This window comes from Ictidomys tridecemlineatus, chromosome 9 (assembly GCF_052094955.1).
Source record: "Ictidomys tridecemlineatus isolate mIctTri1 chromosome 9, mIctTri1.hap1, whole genome shotgun sequence".
Classification (NCBI taxonomy): domain Eukaryota; kingdom Metazoa; phylum Chordata; class Mammalia; order Rodentia; family Sciuridae; genus Ictidomys; species Ictidomys tridecemlineatus.
In genome coordinates, this window is record NC_135485.1 from 123,932,893 (window position 1) to 123,947,088 (window position 14,196).

Consider the following 14,196-nt stretch of genomic DNA (forward strand, 5'->3'; position numbering starts at 1 on the left):
GCAGCCCTGACCCTGCCTGCTCATTGCCCAGCCAGTGTCCTTGGCACGGGTTCCTCCCCCTCAGTCCACGCAGGCAGGATGCCCCTGACTGGCGCCTTACTTGACTGCAGGAACTCCCATTCCTGCTTATCTGCACTGGGGGGAGAGAAGGGGGAACTGGGCTATGGAGGGCTCCCAGCGCAGGTCCTGTGCACTCTTCCTGGGGCATAAGCCCATGTCCCTGCTTGGGACTTAGCTCAGGCCCAGCAGAAGGAGCAGCAGGACTGCAGGGCCAGCAGGACACATGTCTCCCTCAGGAGCAGCACTTCCTGTTTCCTGGGCTCAGGCTGCCAGGCAGAGGCCAGCTGGGGGGCAGCCAGGGCAGGACCGGCTTCTCCTAGATGGGCTCTGGTGCCCTGCCCCTCTGGTCTTCACCCCCAGCCTGATTCTAGGGACTTGTGAAGAGCAGACCGAGGGGAGGAGCTGGGGCCTGAGGTGCCCCCTGCTGTCCTGGGAGAGCCAGGAGGCTGGGCTTGCTGCCAGTGTGGGGGATGGGAAGGGGGCAGGTGGGGGGTCTTGCACTGGCAGGAGGAGGCCTTGTTCAGTGCAGAGTGTCCCTCAGCTCTGGCCACCCTCTTGCTTCTCGGGGACCTGCTCTCGTTGCTTTGGTTCACTTCTACCCTGACCAGGGGTGAACCCACTCTGCACCAGCCCCTGAGCTTGGGTCACAAAGGGCTGTGCAGACCCACTGCCCCAGGTTCTGGGCCTGCGCGTGCATACAGCACTCCAGAGTGAATAGGAAATAAGCCAGTTGGCTAGCTGACCAGTGTTTCTGCTGCCTGTCTTTCCCTTTTGGCCCTCTGTCTACCTGGTGTAACCTGTTCTTTGCTTTCCTCAGTCAGCAGATACTTATTAGGTCTTTACTGTGTGTAAGATACTGTGCCAGATGAGGAACAGCGTGTATGTAGAATCATGCATGGTGGGGGCTTCCTGTCCCCAGGGAGTTGACAGTCTAGTGGGAGAGGTGGATTATGGGAATAACTCGGGAGGTTCTTATTTATAATTTACATCCTATTTATTAAAGGGAGACAGGGGACTAAGGTATTTAGTGTTAGTGCCAACCTAGTGCCAAGCAAAGGTTGGTTGTTATTTTTTTTGTACCAGGGATTGAACTTTGGGGTACTCGACCACTGAGCCACATCCCCAGCCCATTTTGTATATTATTTAGAGATAGTTGCTTAGAGCCTCAATAAGTTTCTGAGGTTGTCTTTGAACTCACAATCCTTCTACCTCAGCCTCCTGAGCCACTGGGATTACAGGCGTGTTCCACTATGCCCAGCTTGGTTGCTATTTTTAATAACATCCTCATGACGATGACGAAGAAAGAGTTATAGAGAGTCTTGACTCTTCCAGGCGCAGTGCTTGGCACAGGAGAAAATCATGAGAAAAATAAAGATGAACGGGGTTAGAAGGCCTGTAGAAATAAAGGGGAAGATTATAGTTCCAACAATCCAGAGTGGGAGTGTAATATTATAATCATTGGAAGCCTTCTTGAGGCTGAGGTCAAAAAAAAGAAGGATTGCTACATCTGATCTGATAATAACAAGCATTCTTTTTAGTCAGGAGATAGGTTTTCCCCTCTTCGGCAATAAATTCAATGAGTGTGTCACAACATTATAAAAAGCACATTGGTTAACATAATGAACAGTTTTGGAGACTAGAAGAAGCTGTTTTTATATTGCCTCTCAGCAAACGCTGACACCACCATCTTGAATCCTGACCAAGGCGTTCCTGTGAGGAGATAGACTGAGTTAATTGAAGTGTTTATATTTCTTGTTTCGTAACTTGAAACAGAAGTGGAATCTGAGAAGATGCCTTCGCCCTACTTCAGACACCGCCGTTTCCAGCTCTGCTCTGGTGAGGGGCAGGCCCTTTGGCCTTCTTGACATTTCGTGTAAACCAAGGCACCTCACTCTGCGTCCAGGGGAGCCCATCTCCGCGCGTGGAGGCCACAGAGTATCAAAATCAGAAATCAGAGGGCTCAACAAGTCTCATCAAGGGAGTGGAAAAGGCCTCAGAATAGAAAGCAGAAATAATCTTGGCCGTCGTTCCCAGGAATTAGAGTTTTTAGTGTATGATTTTTGTAGAGTCTATTACAAACATTAGAGGGAAAGACGGTTTAAAATCTCTTTACAAGCTGTCCTTTTGGTTTACAAAATGAGTGACTCTCTATTCTTAATTCTGTTGCCTAATTTAAAAATGATTCTTGGGCTGTGGCTGTGGCTCAGTGGTAGAGTGCTCGCCTAGCATGCACGAGGTGTTGGGTTCGATCCTCAGCACCACATAAATGTAAAGATATTGCGTCCACCTAAAACTTAAAAATAAATATATTTTTAAAAAAGATTCTAAATAGTTTAACATGTAGTCACAGAAACCTGATGGTATTTTATATTTGCATACTGTTTCCATCTATACAGCCACAATGGCTCTGTTGAGGAAAGCATGTTTTCGTTTCCATTTTATGGATAAGGAAACGGAGGTCCTTGGAGGTTAAGTGACTTAACTAATTATATAATACCATGCAGTAGCAGAGCTGAATGTCACTTCTATTTCCAGTCTTGTAATCGGATTCAAACCCAGATCCTCTGACTTATCAGCCAGTAATTTTTCCTGTCCTGCTACAGCAGCCTTCAAGAGTAGAGCTCATTCAGTCATGTGGCTTTTTTTTGTTTTTGTTTTTGCCTGTGCCAGGGACTGTTCTAGAATAGATATGTGATAGCATAGGGGACAAAAAAAAAAAAACAAAAAAAAAACCCAGTCTGGATCTTTGGTTCTGTCCCTCTTTTCAGGGGTGGGTCATTTTGAGAGTTTAGCTTGCTCAGAAGCTGTTGTAGCTGACATTTGGCAAGATCAACAGTGGGGCCTGATGCGGTGGTGCATGCCTGTAATCCCAGGAGCTCAGCAAGTTGAGGGAGGAAGATTGCAAGTTCAAAGCCAGCCTCAGCAACTTAGCAAGGCCATAAGCAAAATAAAATTTAAAAAGGACTGGGGATGTAGTTCAGTGGTAAAGCGCCCCTGGATTCAATCCCCAGTGCCCCACTCCCTCATAAAAGATGAGTCATTAAAATAGAACAATTCTTCTTGAATTAGAACTTGAATCACTGCAAAGTGAATCTAGGTTGCTGTCGATTTCTTTTTAGGTGGCAAGGCTCACTGTAGAATTTATTCTATGTACAGAATTTTTAAAATTATATAAGTAACAAATCTGGCATGGTTTGGGGAGGCTAGATGGTTTACAGGAAATGTATTTGTACTGTGACTATGCTCTTAATGGTTAAAAAAAAAGAAGATTATCAACCATTCCCTTTTAATGGTGGATATAGAAAAAAATTTCAGGTAGATAAAATGTGTATAGTAAAAATTTTCTATGTAAAAAAATTTGGTACAACTTTCTGTATAGTATTGCTTCTCAGCTGGCGTAGTCTAATCAAGTTATAGGTCAATAAAGTTGTTAAATTTTATTAAAAAGAAAAAGGCCCCATCCTTATGGAGCTTACACTCTAGTTGTCAGATCATGACCAGTGCTTTGGAGAGAAAGAAAACAGGTGAGGATCCAGGCGCAGTTGCACCTGTAATCCCCGCGGCTCAGGAGGCTGAGGTGGGAGGATTGGATGTTCAAATCCAGCCTCAGCAGCTTAGTGAGGCACTAAGCAACTCAGTGAGATGTTGTCTCTAAATAAAAAAATACTTCCCCAAAAAAATAATAATCAAAAAGACTGGGGGTGTGGCTCAGTGATTGAGTGCCCCTGGGTTTAATCCCCACTAACCAACGAAAAGAAGGAAGGAAGGAAGGAAGGAAGGAAGGAAGGAAACAAGGAAGGAAACGAAGGAAACGAAGAAAGAAAGAAATAGAACAGCAGGGGAGGAATACAGGAGTGAGGGCATATGTGTTCATAGCGTGGTCAGGGATGGCATTGTTGGTGATTTCTGAGCAGGGACCCCAGGTAAGAGAAGAAAGGAGCCAGGTGGATAATAGATGGAAGAGGAGTTGAAGCACAGAGAACAGCAGTGCAGAGCCCGGAAGCCCGTGTGTCTGGGAACACTGTCGCTAGAGCAGAGAAAGTGAGGGCCTCCTGCCTCAGGGAGTGGGTTCCGGCTGTGTAGACTCTCATAGGCTGTTGGGAGGGTTGGTTCTTATTCTTAGTGGAGAGGGGAGATTTTACCTGACTTTAATGTTTTAAATGCATCACTCTGGCTGCTGGGATAATAATGTTCAGGGGAGAATCAGGGAAACCAGCAGAAAACGATTGCAATAATCCAGACAGGAGGTGATGGTGCGTTTGGATCAGGGCTATAGGAAAGTGGTAAGAAGGGGCAGGTTCTGGTTGCGTTTCTGAAGTTGGGGCCCACAGATCCTGGATCAGCTGTGGGTATGAGAGGAAGAAGAGTCAAGGATGATTCCAGGGCTTTTGGCCCAAGCCCTAGGGAGAGTGGAAATGCCATTTCTGAGATGGGGCACAGTGTAGGAGGGGCAGGTTTCTGGAGGTAGATGAGTTCACTGATAGGCATGTCAAGGTAGGAGTCCAGCTGTACATGTCCGCTAGGCAGTTGAATATATGAATCTGGAATTCAAGAGGTTAGTCTAAACCAGGGCTGGTAGGGGCCTTCAGTGTGTCAGAGTACTTAATGCTCTGAGACAAGGAAAAGTGAGCGAAGGAGGGAGTATAGTTAGAGTCCCCTGGTGCTGGACACCCTGCTGCACCCTGGTAATCCCAGCCACTCAGGAGACTGAGGCAGGAGGATTGCAAGTTGCAGGCCAGCCTGGGCAACTTAGCAAGACCCTGTCTCAAAGTAAGAAATAGAAAGGGCCATGATTGTTGCTTAGTGATAGAGCACCCCAGGGTTTAATCTTCAGTTTAAATAAATAGCTCACTGTGAGTGCTGAGAATCGACCCGATTGCATTTTAGATGAGATACACATGAATCAATAGGAGAATGAGAAGGTGGCTTTGAAGTGGGCTAAGAACAGACACAAGTGTTCTGGAAGCCAGGGAGAGAAGGTGTTTCCAGGAGGAGGGAGGGGTCAGCTGGCAGATGCTGCAGAAGACTGAGAACGGGCTGTTGGATGAGCACCGTGGAGTTAGGGGGGAGGTGATAATTGGAGAGGAATCAGAGAGGAAAAGGAGTTTTATTGAAGAGGGAACTAGAGAAACAGCGGGCTGAAGTATGGATGGCACAGTTTTTTGTTCTCCTTCTTCATGTTTGTGTGGTGCTAATGGATTATCTGGCAGAGGTGGAAATGAATGAGGAAGAACAAAAGCAGGACTGGTCCTGAAGTGGCCTCCTTGAGCCAGGGGACTGAGCCTGTGTCACCACTGGGGGGTGAGAGTACTAAGACCTGAGCACAGATCCTTCGTACTGGGGAGCACAGACACTGGCCCGTAGGTGACGTGGGTGGAAGTCCCCTACTCCTTGTTTCCTCAGTGACATGTGGAAGGATTCCTTTGAGAGGGAGGGTGGGAATGGAGGTGTAGAGGAAGGAGATGGTGTGAGCTGGTCATGTGGAGATGAATGGACTAGGGACGTAACAGTTGACCCCTGGGCAGCAGAAAGGGTCCCCTTGAACTTGAAGTGATACTGGCATTGCAGTGTTCAGCAGCGCGGGTGGCGCATGGAGAGGGCGGAGGGTTGGCTCCAGGCGGGGTGAGGTGCTCTGCAGTAGATATGATGGAGGGGGACAGGGAGGGAGCAATTGTAGTAAGTCCTGAACTTAAACTGGAAAGGTGCTTGCTTAAAATTCAGATCATGGAGAGGGTACAGTTACTGGTGATAACAAGCCCAGAAAGACCATGGAAATAGCATCTGAGACTTGGTGAAAGATTGTTTAATCCCAGGCAGAGAAAAAAACAAAAAACAGATTTTGGTGAACCAGCTTTGAGGGTCAGGGGAGGGAGGGGAATGGGGCATCTCAGGAGCCCGCAGCCTGTGTCACCTGCACCCTCCCACGGGCACTTCAGACTGCAGCAGATCCATCAGTCAGGAGGTTTTGTTGACTGATCTTCAACTGGCAATTTCCCCAGCCAAACGGTCCTGTTTTTTCAGCCACAGTTTCCCATTAGTTTCCCAGAGACACACCGGGAGGCTGTGTCAGGCCTTCGCACATCCCACCAGAGCCCCTCGTCCTCTGCAGGAGAGAGGGGGAGAAACCTAAGAGTTAATCGTTATTATTAAAATATTAACAGGCCTGACTCCTGCTGCTGCTGCTGCCTGCTGGGTGTAATATTCAGTTGGATTTTTTTTTCCTTTACAAAATTACTGAGGAAATTTAAACAGTAAAGAAATGGATGAAGTAACATAGAAAGCACCCCCGCCCAGCCCTGCAGGGGTTGATGGTGAACATCATTCCATACTGCTCTCTTCCTTTTTTCCTTTTTGTTTGTTCATTTTTGTAGGGTCCAAATACACCTATCTGGAGATAGATACACATATATTTTTTACATCATAGAAAAAGAAGTGAAAATATTCTTTGTTGCATTCTGTATTCAACTTAATTTTCCCATCAAAGTCCTGTGCTGGTCAATGCAGACCTGATGACTTGACTTCAGAAGCAGCTGCGTAACCTCCCATGCACAGAAGTAGCAGAACTTTGTATGTCCATGTTGATGGATTCTTAAGTTTTCTTTATTTGTTGCTATTAAAATTATGTAAATATATATGTGCATAATTTTTAATACATTAATTTTGGGATATATTTGCACACACATCAACATAATTTTAATATGTGACTATGTATATGCACATATATATTGCTAAAAAATATATTCTTTAACCCTCATGTATGGATGCAATTGTTTTAACATGGATTGCTTGGTCATGGAATTAGTAAAGAAAAGACTGCACTTTGTGTCTGATTTCTGTTTCCAAATAATCCTAAAGAGATGGCATCAATTTACTGTGATACCCGGGCACCACCGTGGCACATGCCTATAATTCCAGTGGCTTGGGAAGCTAAGACAGAAGGATCATGAGTTCAAAGTCAGCCTCAGCAACTCGGCAAGCTGCTGTCTCTTAATAAAATATTTAAAAGGGGTTGGGGATGTGGCTCGGTGGTTAAGTGCCTCTGGGTTCAATTCCTGGTACCAAAACCCAAAATTTACAGTGACAGAGAATATCCTTTTTCTCCCCTTCTCATTCACACTGATCTCTGCCCCTTCCCCCTCCGTCCTGGCCAATCTGAGAGGATGTATAGGAAGAAAATATTATACCCAAAGCATGCAGCACTAGCTTGGGGGAAATAACCAGAACTGGAGGATAAAAAAAATAGGAAGATATTTCATTCTTATTTCTTATAAAGAGAATGGAATGCTAATGCTTCTCCAGATGTTAAGACTTGGATTAAACAGAGATAGACTTATCTAATTCCTTCCTTAAAGAAGGTAATGAGGGCAGGGACAAAGAGTAATGAAGTCATCAAAATAATAAAAGAGGGCAAGTCTGATTTGTTCTTGAAAATGTCGTTTTCAAATCTAGATTTTTTGTTTTTGTTTTTGTTTTTTTCCCCAGCAAATTTGCAGAGATTGCAAGTTCTGTGATAAGCCTTTTTGAAGTATTGACATCATTTTTTTTTAAATTTATTTTTCGGTACTGGGGTTTGAACCGAGGGGCGCTTAACCATTGAGTCACACCCCCAGCCCTTTTTTTTAAATATATATATATATTTTAGTTGTCATTGGACACAATACCTTTATTTTATTTACTTTCATGTTGTACTGAGGATCGAATCCAAGGTCTCCTGTGTGCTAGGCGAGAGCTCTCCTGCTGAGCCACAACCCCAGCCCCTCCCCAGCCCTTTTTTTTAATATTGTATTTAGAGACAGGTTCTTGCTAAGTTGCTCAGGGCCTCGCTAATTGCTGAGGCTGCTTTGAACTCGGTGTCCTCCTACCTCAGCCTCCCAAATTGCTGGGACTTCAGGCTTGCACCTCCACGCTGGACTCTTTCTTTTATTTAACTGAGAACATATTTTAAAATATTGTGACTTGTATAGAGATACTGAATGTTTGCCGAGATAAGGACAGTCTCTGAATATATGTGTGAGTATGTATGTTTTGGATACCTTTGTTGTGAATTTGTACTTGTCAGCCCAGTAATTGCATACCCTCGAGTGCGTTGTAGTTGAGCATTCATGTAAGTACACATCTGTTTGAATCTCACAACAGTCTTGCAGTATGCACTTAAATGTTTCTGAGACTCACTTTATGTCTTTGAGTAGAAGATGATGGAAAGTTAACAGATGGCCAACCAGGATATTGAGTTGACAAGGGAAAAACTTAATTTAGTTACTTTAGTTCCTGAACAACAACAACAAATTGGAATCTGAATAAATTCACTTTAGGAAAATATTGGGAGTATGTGTCCTCTGAAGTGTTTTGTTTTTGCAGGGGGCTACCAGGCAGGGAGGAGGCTAACAGAAGAATTATAGGCATTTAACCTAGTAGTTGGTGGACCTCAGAGTTAAACCCCCGTCTTTGGTTTCAAAATCCATGGTCTTTTCACTTCTCCAAGACTCTGTTTTTGGTTGACCTTTGTCATTGGAAGAATTTTTTAATGCTCAAAGCAGTTTTTCCTAATAATCTTAGCTCTGAAAATGCTACTGACTGGATTATGCATGTCTGAACATGTAAAAATATTTTCTTGTTAAATTAAGTTTGATCTTATACTTGATGTTCCTTGCTGTTTGGGGAGAACTTTAAAGCAAAGATCAGAAATCAATGACATGAATTCTTCCTAATTAGAGAACTCTCCATTCCGTGCTAACTAAAAATGTATTGGTAGGTTTTCTGATCAGCTGTGCTTCATTCTAAGCTGTAAATTCCTGCACATAATGGGTAAAAACACCGTCCATCTTAGAAATGACTTTTTTCAGACTCTTATTAGCTGATGATTAGTTAAAATAAAAATGAGGAAATTAAGTAAACATTTTAAAATACGGTCTAAATGGTTAACGGGAAGTAAAGAAAAATGGCAATTTCTGATGTTTGGAAACAGGGTGATTATTATTTGCTTTTTTTTTTTTGCTTGCAAATAGAGCTATTAGGAATATGTGTTTGTGGAAGTCTCAGTACTGAATACAAGGACATGAGAGCAGTCATAGTGTTTGCTTTTTCCATAAGTACCAGGTAGCTTTAATGAGCTGTTAGAAAATTACCCCACTTGTGCAGAACTCCACATTAATTTCTTAACAGTAAACATTCTTACGTAATATAGTGACATTAAAAGCAGCACTTCCAAGATTTGCTTCTACTATGTTATTTAATTCATATGAAATAAACATATCTGTTTATGCATTAAGGCTATAGTTATTAAAACAAAATGGAAGGGCTAATGAAGGGAGGGATTATCTGCAGATGGGCCCAAGGGATCTTTTTAGGGTGATGGGAATATTCTAAAATGATTGTAGTGATGATTGCAAAACTGAAAAATTATTGAAAACCATTACATTATATGCTCCACACAGGCGAATCTTATATCGAGGAGCTTATGCAGCAGAGAAGCTTAAAAAATCAAAGAAATGAATTGAAAAGCAGGTTCCCACAGCCGACCCCAGAACTCACAGAAAATCTGAGTTATTGATGAAATAGGGAAGTGGTCAAAGAGCTTACCCTCTTTTACTTTTCCTTCAGGGTTTACAAGGAAATTCTACCAAAACCTTTAGGAAATAGATCATTCCAATGCTATTTTAAACTGTTCCAGAACACAGAAGATGAAGGAAAGTTTCTACGTTCCTTTTAACTAAGGGGAAATAATATTGATGTTGAAACAAGGAAAAGATATTTCTCCTAAAGAAAACCATGTCCACTTTTGCTTGTGAATATTGAAACAAAAATCTTAGAAAAATTATAAAATAGAATCAAGTATCACATTTGAAAAGTAACGTCTAAAGCAGCAACAATAGCTCAATGCTAAAGAGTCCGGGCTCTGGATCTGGGCTGCTGGTTTGGAATCCCAGCACCATTACTTCCAAGCTCTTTAACCTTGGGCAAGTTATTGAACTTTCTCAACAGTAAGATGAAGCAGCGAATAAGAGAATTGACTTTGTCGGGTTCCTGTGAAGGCTGAGGGAGTAAAGCACTCAATAAATGTTAAACATCGTAATAATTGCATAGTTCATAAAAAATGATGGATGTGTCACATTTACTTTGTCATTCTGATTGTTGACCATTTGGATTTGCCATTGTAAAGAACAGTACAATAAATATCTGCATAGAAATTTTCCTCATCCTCCTATTTCCTAAAGGCAGCTTTTAAAAGCTGAATTTTGGAGAAAAAGCTATAGACTTTTTAAAGGCCCAAATTAATCTCCAGAAAGAGCTGTACTCATTCCCATTACAGATAATAATGTCTCCGTCACCATATTGAACATGTTGAAGAAAATGTTAAAGGGATTCACAGAGAGCTGGATGGGGTCAGGGTGGTATTCCATCCCAAGATGAGGGAACAATCCCTGTTCACTATAAGAAGCCAGAACATGGGTGGGGGTTGTGACTCAGTGGCAGAGTGCTTGCCGAGCATGTGTGAGGCACTGGGTTCGATCCTCAGCATCACATAAAAATAAATAAATAAAATAAAGATCTATTAACAACTAAAAAAAAAAAAAAAAGCCATAATGTAAAACTTCTATCTGGGAGGTACTTTTCAAAAAAGTCTGGGCCTTTAACCCAGTTTCAGACAATATATCCAGGATCCTAACAGTCAAAACCCATCCTTACCCTTGCTTCTACATACATATTTGCCCAAAGCTTTCAATCAGCAGCTGATACCCACTGATACTCCAAAGAACAGGCAGCTGGAAACGAGATCAAGATCTCTGCCCACTGAAAGGTCTGGAACTGGGTCCAAGGGGTTGCTGAGGTTCCATCACTTTTTTAAAGTAAAACTGAAAAAAATGAGAGCATATCACATATAGAACTATCACCAGCTGGCCGGACTAGCTATATGAGCTAGGTTCAAAGGAGCTGGCTGTATCAGTAACGAAGAAAACAAAGAAACCACTCAGCATGAGAACGTAAGTTACTAAGGCAGGATGGCTTGGTGACCTAAGGGTCCCCTCCAGCACTGGAAGGAGCAAGAGAGCAAGCCCCCGATTCTTTTTATTTTTATAGGGGGGACACACAAAGGAGGTTTGATGGAATGTTCCATCAAAATTACGCAGGGGAATCAGATTTCATCCCCATTAGGCAACGCTCAGGTAGGCCTTGAAGCAGGCTTGGTTCCGAGCGAGGATAAAGGCCACTGGCCTTACACAGCTTTCGCGTGGGTCCCAGACCAATATCCCCACCACTCAAGGGGCATGGGCCAAGCTCAGCCCAGGGCAACGGGTGGCTCCGCATATACAACATTTTGAGAAATAAAATATTTATTTTTATTATCTAAGAAAATGCAATTTGATAAACCAAAAATAGAATTTAGTAATTTTATATTAAATAATTCATCTGTATAAAAGATAGATATACAACCTTGATTTAGAATGGTACCCGAAATGCATGAAAGCCAGAGGAATAGAGATGTTCTCAGTGACCCCTCTCGATATAGACTGGAATTGGGTTTTCCTTCTCTTATCAAATATTAAATGATGTTAAACGTATTTATCTTATAGCTTTAACTATTTGATCGAGTATTTCCCCAAAAAACATAACCTAAAAAATAATCTACCAAATCAAATGCCACCATTGAAACTTTATTTTTCAAATTCTTGTTTCCCCAGATGATAATATAAATTCATATGTCTTTCCAGTCCTTCTCTTTATTCTCCAGTTAACTTCATCTTAGTCTTTAAGCTCTGGGAAGTGAGAATGACCCAATTCTCAGAGAAAGATTCATAAGCCTGCACTGACCAGTACAAATCCATCCAAGTGAATTTGAATTTTTTAAAATGTATTGGGTTTTTTTTTCAATATTTTTTAGATGTTGACAGACCTTTATTTTATTCATTTATTTATATGCGGTGCTGAGAATCGAACCCAGTGCCTCCTCACGCATGCTAGGCAAGCGCTCTACCACTGAGCCACAACCACAGCCCGTGTATTGGTTCTTTTTAGTTATACATGACCTCAGAGTCCATTTGGATATAATTATACAAGGATGGAATGTTTCTTACTCAGTGTTTCATTCATTCTTACACTGAGTAAGATACAATCATCATCTTCATGATGATTGATTCGCCGTGTTGTTTTCACATATGTACATGGGGAAACCATCAGATGCATTCTACTATCTGTGAATTTGAATTGAGATGTGTCACATTTACTTTGATCTTTTACAGAGAACAGGTATGGCTCTCCTCAGAATATCTAGAAACCCTGGGCATAGTCACCATTAGAAGTCTGGAAGGTAGAAAGGATTCTCTGAGTTTGTTCTCTGCAAGGTATTGACACTGCGAGGGAGGAGCCTCTTTACCTTTAGCAGAATTGATTTGTCAATCTTGTCAAACAACACTTTCTCCCTTAAAAAAAAAATTAATGAGGAACTGAGTCTCATTACCATTCAATCAAGACCTGAACAAATTAATATGAATGTGCTAGTGGTTTTTAAAGGCTATAAGTCAGAAAGATCAGCAGTGATCAAGCTCCTTAGCAATGTAATTTTTTTTTTTTTTTTTTGTATCTCTTTGGACTTTGTGCATCAGAGATTACTCCTGTTTACATGTCAAGTTTGTTGTGGCTGTTTCAGAGAGAGCCCCACCCAGTGACACCAGATTAATGTTTCAGTACAGTACTGGAAACCTGTTTTCTGTGTAGGTAATTATTTTAAATTGATAGTGCAACCGAGAGACTGCTGTAGTTCTTTTTTTTTTTAGAAGAAAAGGAAAAGGTTTTTTTTTTATTATTATTAATTGTTCAAAACATTACAAAGCTCTTGACATTATATTTCATACATTTGATTCAAGCAGATTATGAACTCCCATTTTTACCCCCATACATATTGCTGTAGTTCTGACGTGCGTTAGCTTCGTAGGTTCTTCCAGAACATTCCTGTCACATGACATGTACACTTAAGTATAGTCAGGCCCTGTACACTCCACTCTCAGTTTTAATCATCTTTGTTTTATTCACACAGTAATTCTGAGAAGAAGTCACCCCCATGATCCTCAGATACTGAACAAAACAACCTAGAATCAAGTGCGAGCTTCTTCCTTTCCTGACCTGGTTGCAGGTTGTCTTTTCCTGAGGTTCAACGGGAATGCTGAGCTTTCCTCTTACACCCTAGCAAGGTTCTGTAGTCTTCTGAAGTCGAAGGTATCATTCCCCAAGCTCATGTCTCATCTACCAGGTTTTCTAAACAAAGAAAACCTCTCAAGTAGTGTTCCGTTGTGTATTTCTGAGATTGAAAAGATTCTGCAGTGTCACAGTAAGATGGCTGGCCTGCTTACTGTAGGTCCTTAAAGCTGAAATTAGCTTTTCTTTCCTGGTGATTAAATTCGTGAGTTAACAGTCATTTTACTAAGCCACAAAAATCATTCAGCCTCCCTTCCAACAGTCATTGGTTTCCTTGGACAAATATATACATAAAGCTTTGGAAATTGAGTTCCATGAGTCTTTAAGGTCCACCGAGTTTTTCACTCCTGGAGATGGAGGTGATGTTTGAAGATGAGCCTCCTGTTTGAAAATGAGCCTTCCTGCCCCAGCTAGGGTTTGAAGGTCCTGTTCATGGTGTGTCTACTTGCTAGCTGTAGTTCTCACACCACACTACTCAATCTTCCCTGAGCTTGAAGAATGGCCGTGTTCCTCAAGACCTGGGAAAATTAAATAAATGCAGTTTTTTGAGCATCCAGCTTCCCGCCCCACCAGTCGTTGGCATGCTTTGACTTAGGCTGTAGCCTTGCAAATACATAGTACAGTTCTAAGTGTTCCCAAAGTAATAGCATCTATAATTATCTGTGTTATAAGGGATCTTCATATTCATTATCTGGGTTAACTCCTTGTCCATTTATGACTTAATTTCTACTGGTAGGCAACGATATAATAGCAGTATATAAAACAGTTAAGAACTTCACGTTGGGGCCAGGCATGTAGCTCAGTGGTAGAGTGCTTGTCCAGCATGCACAACTCCCTGGGTTCCATCCTCAGCTCCACCAGAAAAAAGAAGAAAGAAAAGAAAGAACAAACTTCATGTTACCAGTGACGTCTTTTGCTTGTCAGAGACAAGAATCACTTATGTTT

The 14,196-nt window shown here is 42.1% G+C and overlaps 1 protein-coding gene across 5 annotated transcripts in view; it reads left to right on the forward strand.

The window, feature by feature from the left end:
- Sh3d19 (SH3 domain containing 19) overlaps positions 1–14,196 on the forward strand; it is a 175,411-nt gene that overhangs the window by 53,151 nt on the left and 108,064 nt on the right. The window lies entirely within an intron of this gene.